The sequence below is a fragment of the Pseudophryne corroboree genome, chromosome 2 (genome assembly GCF_028390025.1).
Source record: "Pseudophryne corroboree isolate aPseCor3 chromosome 2, aPseCor3.hap2, whole genome shotgun sequence".
NCBI classification, from domain to species: Eukaryota; Metazoa; Chordata; class Amphibia; order Anura; family Myobatrachidae; genus Pseudophryne; species Pseudophryne corroboree.
Window position 1 is genome coordinate 1,023,948,032 of NC_086445.1, and position 10,215 is coordinate 1,023,958,246.

Consider the following 10,215-nt stretch of genomic DNA (forward strand, 5'->3'; position numbering starts at 1 on the left):
TGGAACAGCAGCAGCCAGCAGCAGTGACTCCGGTAAGACACATCTGTCTGTCACCACTGTTTTGTCCCTAATACCAATCTCTCCCGTGCCCTGTGTTCTGTCATGTCCCTGTCACCCCTGGCCTTGCCCTGCCACCCTTATCCTGGCCCTTTCACCCTTATCCTGGCCCTGTCACCCTTATCCTGGCCCTGTTACCCCTATCCTGGCCCTGTCACCCCTGTGCTTGCCCTGTCAACCCTATACTGGCCCCGTCACCACTGTCCTGGTCCTGCCGCCCCTACCCTGGCCCTGTCACCCCTATCCTGTCCCTGTCATTTCTGTTCTGGCCCCGTCGCCCCTGTCCTGGCCCCGTCACCCCTGTCCTGGCACCGTCACCCCTGTTCTGACCCTGTCACCCCTGTCCTGGCCCCGTCAAGCCTGTTCTGACCCTGTCACCCCTGTCCTGGCCCTGTTACTGCATACCCTCCAACTACCTTTTATGGCATGTACAGTACCCGCAGCGCCTCCAGACATCTCCCCAATGCACCACACCTCCACACCTTCCCCTCCACCACATGCGGCACTCCACCCCTCCCCCACATGCTGTGCCTCCAGACCCCCTACACCACCCGCGGCTCCCACTCCTCCGCCCCTTCACCACCCACAGCACCTCCAGGCCCCCTCCACCATTCACCCCCCTTATATGTCTCCCCCCCACACCTGCCCCCCTCCACCCGCAGCATCTGCAGACACCCTCCTCCATCCACGGTCCCCCCCTCACCCACCCCTCCCCCACCAATGGCACCCCCGCACCTGCCCCTCCACCACCTGCAGAACCTCCGGACCTCCTTTCCCATCCACCGCACCACCCGTACCTGCCCCTACCCTACCCATGGTGCCTGCGGTCCCCTACCCCACCCCCGGCACTCCCATCCCTTCCCATCCCACAGCACCTCCGGAACCCTTCACCCATCCACAGCATCCCCACACCTGCCCCTCTCCCACCTGTGGCACCCCTGCCCCTCCCCCACCTGCAGTGCCTCCGGACCCCTCCCCCATCTGCATCCCCCACTCCTCTGCCTCTCCCCCACCCGCAGTACCTCCCGAACCTTCCCCATCCGGGCCCCACCCCCACTTCTGCCCCCCCTCCACCCGCAGCATCTACATACACCATCCGCAGTCCCCCCCGCACCCGCTACATTCTGTACATCGTGCCCTGCAGGTGCTGTTCACGCCGTCACAAGGGGCTGTGCCTCCTTTACCATCGCACGCCCTTTCATTGTGCAATATTTAACCACTAACAAAGGAATGCAGGTAATACTCCATATAATACAAATATTCTACCCCAGAAAGGCATGCAAGGGTTAAGGGGGCGTAGCCCCTTGCGACGGTGTGAAGAGCGCCCGTAGGGCGCGATGAAGCACCTAGTGTAAGCAATAACTATGTACAAGTCTTGCAGAAATATGTCCGCACTGGGACGGGCGCCCAGCATCCTCTATGGACTAGGAGAAAAAGATTTACCGGTAGGTTTAAAATCTTATTTTCTCTTACGTCCTAGAGGATGCTAAGGACTCTGTAAGGACCATGGGGATTATACCAAAGCTCCAGACCGGGCGGGAGAGTGCGGATGACTCTGCAGCACCGATTGAGCAAACATGAGGTCCTCATCAGCCAGGGTATCAAATTTTGCAAAAGTGTTTGAACCCGACCAAGTAGCTGCTCGGCAAAGCTGTAATGCCAAGACGCCTCGGGCAGCCGCCCAAGAAGAGCCCACCTTCCTAGTGAAATGGGCCTTTACTCAACTTGGTAACTGCAATCCAGCCGTAGAATGAGCCTGCTGAATCGTGTTACAGATCCAGCGAGCAATAATCTGCTTAGAAGCAGGAGCGCCAACCTTGTTGGCTGCATACAGGACAAACAGTGCTTCTGTTTTCCTAACCCGAGCCGTCCTGGCTACATACATTTTTTAGGGCCCTGACTACATCCAGGGACTTGGAGTCCACCAAGTCACCCGTAGCCACAGGCACCACAATAGGCTGGTTCATATGAAATGAAGAAACCACCTTAGGCAAAAATTGAGGACAAGTCCTCAGCTCTGCTCTATCCTCATGGAAAATCAAATAGGCGCTCTTGTGAGACAAGGCCGCCAATTCGGACACCCGCCTTGCAGATGCCAATGCCAATAACATGACCACCTTCCAAGTGAGAAATTTTAATTCAACCGTTTGAAGAGGTTCAAACCAGTGAGATTTTAGGAACCGTAACACCACGTTAAGGTCCCATGGTGCCACTGGGGGCACAAAAGGAGGCTGGATGTGCAGCACTCCCTTTACAAAAGTCTGGACTTCTGGGAGAGAAGCCAATTCCTTCTGAAAGAATATAGATAGGGCCGAAATCTGCACCTTAATGGAGCCTAACTTTAGGCCCATATCCACTCCTATCTGTAGAAAGTGGAGAAAACGGCCCAGATGGAAATCTGCCGTAGGAGCATTCTTGGCTTCACACCAAGATACATACTTCCTCCAGATACGGTGATAATGTTTCGCCGTCACCTCCTTCCTAGCCTTTATCAGAGTAGGGATGACTTCCTCCGGAATACCTTTCCCAGCTAGGATTCGGTGTTCAACCGCCATGCCGTCAAACGTAACCGCGGTAAGTCTTGGAACACGCAGGGCCCCTGCTGCAACAGGTCCTCCCTGAGAGGAAGAGGCCACGGATCTTTTGTGAGCATTTTCTGAAGATCTGAATATCAGGCCCTTCGAGGCCAATCTGGAACAATGAGTATTGTCTGCACTCTTTTTCGTCTTATGATTCTCAATATTTTTGAGATGAGAGGAAAAGGAGGGAACACATAGACCGACTGAAACACCCATGGTGTCACCAGGGCGTCTACCACTACTGCCTGAGGGTCCCTTGACCTGGCACAATACCTCCGAAGCTTCTTGTTGAGGCGTGACGCCATCATGTCTATTTGAGGAAGTCCCCAATGACTTGTTATCTCTGCAAAAACTTCTTGATGAAGTCCCCACTCTCCTGGATGGAGATCGTGTCTGCTGAGGAAGTCTGCTTCCCAGTTGTCCACTCCCGGAATGAAGACTGCTGACAGAGCGCTTACGTGATTTTCCGCCCAGCGAAGAATCCTGGTGGCTTCCGCCATTGCCACTCTGCTCCTTGTCCCGCCTTGGCGGTTTACATGAGCCATGGCTGTGACGTTGTCTGATTGAATCAGAACCGGTAGGTCGCGAAGAAGATTCTCCACTTGTCGTAGGCCGTTGTATATGGCCCTCATTTCCAGTACGTTGATGTGTAGACAAGCCTCCTGGCTTGACCATAGTCCCTGAAAATTTCTTCCTTGTGTGACTGCTCCCCATCCTCGGAGGCTCGCGTCCGTGGTCACCAGAACCCAGTCTTGAATGCCGAACCTGCGACCCTCTAGAAGGTGAGCACTCTGCAGCCACCACAGGACAGACACCCTGGCCCTGGGGGACAGGCTTATCTTCTGATGAATGTGTAGATGGGACCCGGACCATTTGTCCAGAAGGTCCCACTGAAATGTCCTCGCATGGAACCTGCCGAAGGGGAAGGCCTCGTAGGCTGCCACCATTTTCCCCAGAACTCGAGTGCATTGATGAACTGACACTCTTTTTGGTTTTAGCAGGTCTCTGACCATGTTCTGGAGATCCTGGGCTTTTTCCATTGGGAGAAAAACCCTCTTCTGTTCCGTGTCCAGAATCATGCCTAAGAATGATAGCCGAGTCGTTGGAATCAATTGTGACTTTGGTAGATTTAGAATCCAACCGTGCTGCTGCAGCACTCTCAGGGAGAGTGACACGCTTTTCAGCAATTGATATCTCGATCTCGCTTTTATCAGGAGATCGTCCAAGTACGGGATAATTGTGACTCCCTGCCTGCGCAGGAGCACCATCATTTCCGCCATCACCTTGGTGAAAATCCTCGGGGCCGTGGAAAGCCCAAACGGTACCGTCTGAAACTGGTAATGACAGTCCTGTACAGCGAATCTCAGGTACGCCTGATGAGGAGGAAATATGGGGACATGAAGGTATGCATCCTTTATGTCTAGTGACACCATAAAATCCCCCCCTTCCAGGCTGGAGATCACTGCCCAGAGCGATTCCATCTTGAATTTGAACTTTTTCAAGTACAGGTTTAGGGATTTTAGATTCAAAATGGGTCTGACCGAGCCATCCGGTTTCGGGACCACAAACAGGGTTGAATAGTACCCTTTCCCCTGTTGGACTAGGGGAACCTTGGTAATCACTTGCTGTTGACACAGCTTTTGAATTGCAGCTAAAACTATTTCTCTCTCTGGGGGAGAAGCTGGCAAAGCCGACTTAAAAAATTGGCGAGGAGGCACCTCTTCGAATTCCAGTTTGTAGCCTTGGGATACAATTTCTATCGCCCAAGGATCCACGTCTGACAGAACCCAGACCTGGCTGAAGAGTCGAAGACGTGCCCCCACCGGTGCGGACTCCCTCAGTGGAGCCCCAGCGTCATGCGGTGGATTTAGTAGAAGCCGGGGAGGACTTCTGCTCCTGGGAACTAGCCATAGCAGGCATTCTTTTCCCTCTACCCTTACCTCTGGCAAGGAAGGAAGAACCCCAACTACTTCTGGACTTATGCGACCGAAAGGACTGCATCTGATATTGTGGAGTTTTCTTTTGCTGTGGGGGAACATAAGGCAAAAAAGTAGATTTACCCGCGGTAGCTGTGGCAACCAGGTCCGCGAGACCTTCCCCAAATAAAACCTCACCCTTGTAAGACAAAACTTCCATATGCCTCTTTGAGTCGGCATCACCCGTCCATTGGCGGGTCCACAGGGCTCGCCTAGCAGAAATCGCCATGGCGTTGGCTCTCGAACCTAGCAGCCCAACGTCTCTCTGAGCGTCTCTCATATATAAAACTGCGTCTTTAATGTGACCTAAGGTCAATAAAATGGTATTCCTATCTAGGGTATCAATGTCAGCTGACAAGGTATCTGTCCAAGCTGCTACTGCGCTACAAACCCAAGCCGATGCTATTGCCGGTCTCAGTAAAGCACCCGTATGAGTATAAATAGATTTTAAGGTAGTTTCCTGTCTGCGATCAGCAGGATCCTTGAGGGCTGCTGTGTCTGGAGACGGTAGCGCCACCTTCTTGGACAAGCGCGTTAAAGCCTTGTCCACCCTGGGCGAGGATTCCCACCGTACCCTGTCCTGTGCAGGGAAAGGATACGCCATAAGAATCCTCTTGGGAATCTGCAGTTTTTTGTCTGGAGTTTCCCAAGCTTTTTCAAATAACGCGTTCAGCTCATTTGATGGGGGAAAGGTTACCTCAGGTTTCTTTTCCTTAAACATGCATACCCTCGTGTCAGGGACAGAGGGGTCATCTGTGATATGCAAAACATCTTTTATTGCAATAATCATATAATGAATACTTTTGGCCACCCTTGGGTGTAACCTCGCATCATCATAGTCGACACTGGAGTCAGAATCCGTGTCGGTATCAGTGTCTGCTATTTGGGATAGGGGACGTTTTTGAGACCCTGAAGGGCCCTGTGACACAGTCAAAGCCATGGATTGACTCCCTGCTTTTTCCCTGGACTCTGCTTTGTCCAATCTTTTATGTAATAAAGTCACATTTGCATTTAAAACATTCCACATGTCCAACCAATCAGGTGTCGGCGTTGCCGACGGAGACACCACAATCATCTGCTCCACCTCCTCCTTAGATGAGCCTTCCGCTTCGGACATGCCGACACACGCGTACCGACACCCCCACACACCCAGGGATATATTTATATGGAGACAGTTCCCCAATAAGGCCCTTTGGAGAGACAGAGAGAGAGAGTATGCCAGCACACACCCAGCGCCAACTGACACTGGAAACAGAATTCCCAGATAAACAGCGCTTAATTATATGTATATATACACTCACTGCGCCTTACAAGTGCCCCCCCCACCCCTCTTTTTTGCCCTGTGTCACCGTGTTCAGCAGGGGAGAGTCCGGGGAGCCAGCTTCTCTGCAGTGTGCTGTAGGAGAAAATGGCGCTGGTTAGTGCTGTGGGATCAAGCTCCGCCCCCTCAGCGGCAGGCTTCAGTCCCGCTCAATTTTTTCAATACTGGCGGGGGATTATAATATATACTGCCTCCGCAGCCCATATATGCCTGTTAGCCAGTCCTAGAGGTTTATTATTGCTGCCCAGGGCACCCCCCCTGCGCCCTGCACCCATCAGTGCCCGCTGTGTGTGCTGTGTGTGGGAGCAATGGCGCGCAGCGTTACCGCTGCGCGTTACCTCAGAGAAGATCTGAAGTCTTCTGCCGCTTTTGAAGTCTTCTTTCTTCTTATACTCACCCGGCTTCTATCTTCCGGCTCTGTGAGGAGGACGGCGGCGCGGCTCCGGGACGAACGGCGAGGGTGAGACCTGCGTTCCGGCTCCCTCTGGAGCTAATGGTGTCCAGTAGCCTAAGACGCAGAGCCCATCATTTAAGTAGGTCTGTTTCTCTCTCCTCAGTCCCACGATGCAGGGAGCCTGTTGCCAGCAGTGCTCCCTGAAAACAAAAAACCTAACAAAAGTCTTTTTCAGAGAAGCTCAGGAGAGCTCCCCTGTAATGCACCCCATCTCCTCTGGGCACAGGATCTAACTGAGGTCTGGAGGAGCGGCATAGAGGGAGGAGCCAGTGCACACCCATCTAAAGTCTTTTAGAGTGCCCATGTCTCCTGCGGAGCCCGTCTATACCCCATGGTCCCCAGCATCCTCTAGGACGTAAGAGAAATATTATATAGCTGCTCTATTTCCCCACTGTACGGTGGCACCTTATAAACAATAATAATAATATGTGTAAGTTTGAAGCATTAATATAAATGGGAAGATGGCGCGTGAACGGTGCAGACGTCTTGCTCTGTTCTCTTCTTGCTCTCCTTTGCATCCTGCTGGCACCACAATCTCACATTTCCATTTATCACTGGCCTAGTATTAGCTGGGCATTAGGTTAATGCCTCCTTAACCACCAAGACGGCTCACTGTTTATTAAGCGAACGCGAAATGTCACCTCATAAACTCCTTCCCTGTATATTTCATGGCTCGCATATAAATTGCTGCATTTTTGCAATCGATATTTAATTAAGTCTGAGACAGTAGGATGTATACCCAAGTGCTAACGCTCTGGTTTATATTTATATTAACATATGTTCAGTACGAGAAAACAATTGTTTCCCTGCACGTAGATCTCAGTGACATCCTTGTGTGTTGTCGTTTGCATCCAAAAAGTTCCTTGCTGTTGTCTCACGTCACCCAATCTCACCCCGCTGGGAGCAGCTGAATTCTGGCTGCGTTCGCTTATACACAGCCTGTTATTCTCTGTCTCACAAATCCTTCTTAACACTGCTCACCATGTGCATAGCTATATCAAACTATGCAGAACAGAGCTCTTAAAATATCTAAGTCTTCAGACAAAGTACTATTTATTTTGTTTCTCTGCCTTTACGTTTGATTACTGTGGCAATGAAGCTGGGTAGTGGAAGCACACAGTGACTCTGGACTGCACTGCAGTTTATTTTGTCAGTACGGTAGACCAGTATCAGCCATACGGTTAGTGTTCACTAAAGGGTATCCGGACTCCAGGTCGACAGCACAAAGGTCGACGCCAATTGGTCGACACACCTTAGGTCGACGTGGACAAAAGGTCGACAGGAACAAGGTCGACATGGAAAAAGGTCGACATGAGTTTTTCACGATTTTTTTTCTTTTTTTGAACCTTTTCATACTTAACGATCCACGTGGACTACGATTGGAACGGTAAAGTGTGCCGAGCGAAGCGGTAGCGGAGCGAAGGCACCATGCCCGAAGCATGGCGAGCGAAGCGAGCCATGCGAGGGGACGCGGTGCACTAATTGGGGTTCCCGGTCACTCTACGAAGAAAACGACACCAAAAAAAACCAAAAAAAAAAAAACTCATGTCGACCTTTTTCCACGTCGACCTTGTTCCTGTCGACCTTTTGTCCATGTCGACCTTTTGTCCATGTCGACCTAAGGTGTGTCGAACAATTGGCGTCGACCTAAGGTGTGTCGACCTTTGTGCTGTCGACCCTCAGTCCCAGACCCGCGATGACATCATCGCGCACCGCACATTTCAGAGCGCTACAGTAGTCTGTACAGGGGGCGTAAATGACCACGCCCCCTGTACAAAGCCACGCCCCCTATTGCTGCCCGGGGCGCACAGAGCCCCAGAACCGGCCCTGCTTCTGTGAGCAGCTAAGGCCCTTTGTTAGTGTCTTTAGTGGGGTCTGGGACTGAGGGTCGACAGCACAAAGGTCGACACAGCCAAGGTCCTCTCCACGAAGGGAAACTAGATGCTACGCGTCTAGTTTCCCTTCACAGCGGCCAGCGGCAGCGGGGGGCACAGCAGCAGCGGATCTTGCCCTGGTGCGGCGCCCTCCGGGAGGCGGCGCCCCGGGCAAAAGTCCTGCTTGCCCGTGGCAAGACCGCTACTGCACAGAAGCTTCCCAAATGGCCCTATCACAAACAGAGACCTTCTCCCTAGTCTCTGGCCAGCTTTTTCACTTTTTCAGCGTAGGTTGCCCAGACAAATGCCCCAGGCAGGCTTTTATACCTTAGACTCTCCCCCCAAACCCCCCCCCCCCCCCTCCCCCCGACTAACATGTATGTGACACTCCCACCATTCCTTCTTAAGGGACTTCCTCACAGATGTTCTGGTTAATCAGTCACATGCTGTCGGCAGCACCAGGCTGCAAAAGAGTAATGCAATGGGGTAACATATACAGTTAACACACACTGTCATGCCTTCAGCATATGCTTTGTGTAGATCTGATTACTTTTACTACAGAAAGTTGTATTATTGCCCCATCTGGTGGTCAGTCCCATCAATTAATTTGACCCTCATAGCCTCTTGTAGCCAGTCTTGCAATGCATTCTGGGATGAAGAAGCTGGGATCAGCCTTTCTACTTCCCTCATGGTCCCAGACAGTCATGCTTTACATGGGTCCAACTCTCATATAGCATTCGATGGTGAGTTTGTATATTAAATGTCTCATCTCAACCTGTTTAGCCAGTGAGTAATGTTAGCTGCACTGTAGTTTATACTTGCACATGTAATCACATGTTTGCACAGCCCATGTTATATGTACTTGTGTATATCCATTTTGCTTTTCACATGCATATCATAATTGCATATTCTTGTTTCATTAACAGTTTTACCTCATTATCACACATCATCATATCGTATTGTACATCAAATCAACGCATCATATCTGTGATCCCTTTACTGAATAATAAAACACCGTTCTACAAACACCTCTTCTGAACAGATTATTGAAAAGTAAAGGTGGTTATACTGTAGGCTTCAAATTTGCCAGAAAGGGCTTAGTGAGAGGCTGAACAGTAAAACATCGAATGCTACAAGCAGATGGACTCTCTTACACTGACTCCGTCAGTGAATCATTGCCTGTCAGCAGTGGGGACATATACTGACTTACAGAGCCGTTACACTGCCAGCCACAGCTATCTGCATATGACAGCCACACAGTTTCTATACAGTCTACCAACTATGGCAGCTCAGCAATAGGAGTACCGCCATTTGACTACACAGAAACCTGTACAAGTCAGTGCAGCCACGCTTATAAGGCAACACAACAGTCTCTTCACAGTCAAGCAGCTTCATAACAGTTCAAAGATACTGACTCCTCAGAGATCTGCGACACAGTCTGAACAGTTACTTGCAGACAGCATTACAGCAGTCTCTACACAATCAAACATCTCTACCAGATCACCATGTCACAGAAAACGATATCCTCATACAAAACAAGGTCCCAAGTCTCTGGTTCCTCCAAATCCTTGTCTGTCAGTAATGCAGCCATCATGGCACGTGCAAAAGCGGAAGCCGCAAAAGTAAGGGCTAACTTTGCCGAGCAGGAGATGCAATTAAAAATCGAGAGCAAACGCTTAGAAGCAATCGGCGAGAAGCTCGCTGCAGAGAAGGAGGCAGCGGCTGCCATAGCTGAAGCAGAAATCTTGGAGACTGCAGAACTCCCTGATATAAGAAGAACCAATGTACTTGACACAGAGAATGGATCTCAGGATTCACTGCAACGCACATCAGAATACGTACGTCAAGTCTCAAAAAGGAGTAGCAACCCTCCATCTTTACAAGGTACGCATTCAGACCTCATGCAAACAAATCAAGTACACTCTACAGCGCCACCACCAGTGGACAACAGACC

The 10,215-nt window shown here is 50.9% G+C and overlaps 1 long non-coding RNA gene across 1 annotated transcript; it reads left to right on the top strand.

Moving 5' to 3' along the window:
• The first annotated feature begins 8,934 nt into the window (after window positions 1-8,934).
• LOC134988256 (uncharacterized) lies at window positions 8,935-9,289 on the top strand. The gene is made up of 2 exons (XR_010193757.1): window positions 8,935-9,004; window positions 9,188-9,289. It is a non-coding gene; the product is annotated as an uncharacterized LOC134988256 (long non-coding RNA).
• Window positions 9,290-10,215: the final 926 nt, after the last annotated feature.